The sequence below is a fragment of the Mustela nigripes genome, chromosome 3, assembly GCF_022355385.1.
Source record: "Mustela nigripes isolate SB6536 chromosome 3, MUSNIG.SB6536, whole genome shotgun sequence".
NCBI lineage: Eukaryota > Metazoa > Chordata > Mammalia > Carnivora > Mustelidae > Mustela > Mustela nigripes.
The window spans coordinates 48,040,400-48,043,236 of record NC_081559.1 but is presented as its reverse complement, the minus strand read 5'-3'; the positions used below and the strand labels follow the sequence as shown (position 1 = coordinate 48,043,236).

The 2,837-nt window shown below is 33.6% G+C and overlaps 1 pseudogene; it reads left to right on the top strand.

The window, feature by feature from the left end:
* The first annotated feature begins 1,411 nt into the window (after positions 1 to 1,411).
* LOC132012956 (peptidyl-prolyl cis-trans isomerase A-like) lies at positions 1,412 to 1,903 on the top strand (annotated as a pseudogene).
* The last annotated feature ends 934 nt before the right edge of the window (positions 1,904 to 2,837 follow it).

Below are 2,837 nucleotides of genomic sequence, written 5' to 3'. Positions count from 1 at the left end.
ACTTAACATTCTTTCATAATAAAGATATTGTGATGATACTAGCAATAGAAGAGAACTTTCTCAACCTGACAAAGGGTACCTACCAAAAACCTACAGCTTCCATGATCCTGGATGATGAAAGTTTGAATTATTTCTCCCTAAAATTAGAGATAAGACAAAGATTTGTGATCTCACCACTTTTATTCAAAATTATCCTGGACATTCCAGCTATTTCAGTAAGTCAAGAAAAAGACATAAAAGGAATCCAGTTTGGAAAGAAAGAACTAAAACCCTTAATTCACATTTGATATGATTCCCAATATAGAGCATCAGTTGCAAGCTTAAAAAACTACTATAATTAATAAGGGAGTTTATCAAAGATATTGGATAAATTACATATATATGTCAGTTATAATATTATATACTAAGAACAAGCAATAGGAAATTAAAATTGAAATATAATACAATTTAAAAGAGTATAAACATTATGAAATATGTTTATGAAATGCTTTGGGATAAATTTGAAAAAAGAACAAGATGGGCATACTGAAAACTATAAATAATTACTAAGAGAAATTTTAAAATACATAAATAATTTAATGATATATCTTGTTTAGGGGCCAAATACACTATTTCTAATGTATTTATTCTTCTGGAAGTAGTTTACAGATTCAATGTAATCCCACTCAAAATTCCAGCAGGCATTTTGTAAAAATTGGCAAGCTAATTCTCAAAGTCATATGGGAATGCAAAGGTCCTAGAATTGCCAAAACAACTTTGAAAAGGATATATATAGTTGGAATACGAATACCCCCTGACCTATTGATGCACTAATTTAGATAAGGTAGAACCGGTGCAACATGATAGACAAATAGATCAATGGCATGAAATAGAAAGTTCAAAAATATTCCTACACATTTATGGACCAATTGATTTTTACAAAGCAAGATAATTTAGTGAAAAAAGATCTTTTCAATAAATGATGCTGGAATAATTAGATATATATGCCAAAAAATTGCTTCAACATATATATCATACTATATACAAAATTTAACTCAAAATGGGTTATAAATATAAGTTTAAAAAAAAACTTCTGGAAAAAACTTCTGGAAGAAAACATAGTAGGAAATCCTTATAGATTTTAATTAAACAAAGATTTTTAGATAATGCTGGAAGCATTATTATTATCCATAAAAGAACAAATCGATAAATTAGACTTCATAGAATTAAAAAGTTGTGCTCTTTAAATACCTTATTCAGAGAATGAAAAGAGAAACCAAAGATGGAGAGGAAATACTTATAATCATATGCCTGATAAAAGATTTATATTTAGAATCCATAGAAATGCCTCTAAAATAAAAACACCAAGTTGAAGGGATACATGTGTGTCTTGCAGACACCGCCAACCTGGAGCCACCCTCACTACCCAGCTATGGTCAACCTTACTGTGCTCTTTGACATGGCCATGGTCAGAGAGTCTTTCGGCCATGTCTCCTTCGAGCTGTTTGCAGACAAAGCTCTAAAGACAGCAGAGAACTCTTGAGCTCTGAGCACTAGGGAGAAAGGATTTGTTTCTAAAGGTTCCTGCTTTCACAGGATTATTCCAGGATTTATGTGCCAGGATGGTGACTTCACTCACCATCATGCCACTGGTAACAAGTCCATCTGTGGGGAGACGTGTGATGATGAGAATTTCATCCTGAAGCACATGGGTCCTAGCATCTTGTCCATGGCTAGTGCTGGACCCCACACAAACAGTTGCCAGTTTTTCATCTGTGCTGCCAAGACTGACTGGGTGGATGGCAAGCAGGTAGTCTTCAGCACGGTCAAAGAGGGCATGAAGACTGAGGAAGCATGGAGCACATCGGGCTGGAATGGCAAGACCAGCAAGAAGATCACCATTGCTGACTGTGGGCAAATCTAATAAATCTGGCTTGTGTTTTATCTTAGCTACCAGACCATTCCTTCTGTAGCTCAGGAGAGCACCCTCTAACCCCATCTGTTAGCAATACTCCAGAATCTCTGTGCTCTCACTATGGTTCTGCGGGCTCCATGGTTCCTTATCCCCAGGTCTAGCTGGATTGCAGAGTTCAGTTTATGGTGATGAAGTAAAACCTAAACCACAAAAACAAACAAACAAACAAACAAACGAACAAACAAATAAATAAATAATAAAGGGATACATGCACCCTTATGTTTATTGTAGAATTATTTACAACAACCCAACTAGAGAAGCAGCTCAGGTGTCCATTAATAGATGAATGGATAAAGAAGATGTAACATATACATCTAGAAAGGAGTATTACTCAGCCATAATAAAGAATGAAATCTTGCCCTTTGCAGCAATGTGGATGGAGCTAGAGGGTCTAATGCTAAGTGAAATAATTCAGCCAGAGAAAGACAAATGCCATATGATTTCACTTAAATGTGGCATTTAAGAAACAAAACATGGGTGAAATAGTTGATGGGCATTAAGAGTAAACTTATCTTGATTTCTAAAAAAATGAAATGATGAAGACAATAAAATAAAAATAGAAAACCTCCTAAAACTCAGCAATAATAAATTAATGTCTTCCCTCTATTTAGTGAAATATTCTTTTAATATTTTCATGTATCTTTTATTTTCTTAATGTTTTTCTTGAGCAAGAATATTTTGAGGTTCTTACAGGATAATTAAAATTCATTTTCATAACATGTGATAGTGATTTTTTTCAAACATATAGTTTTTAATTCCATTCAATAGTGGAAGAAGCTAAATCCTAGCTTGATACTGACTAGCTTGATACTATGTGGAAAGATATCTTAAACTGTCAGTCATTCGCAATTTTCAAGTATACAAGATGTTCTACATTATAAAT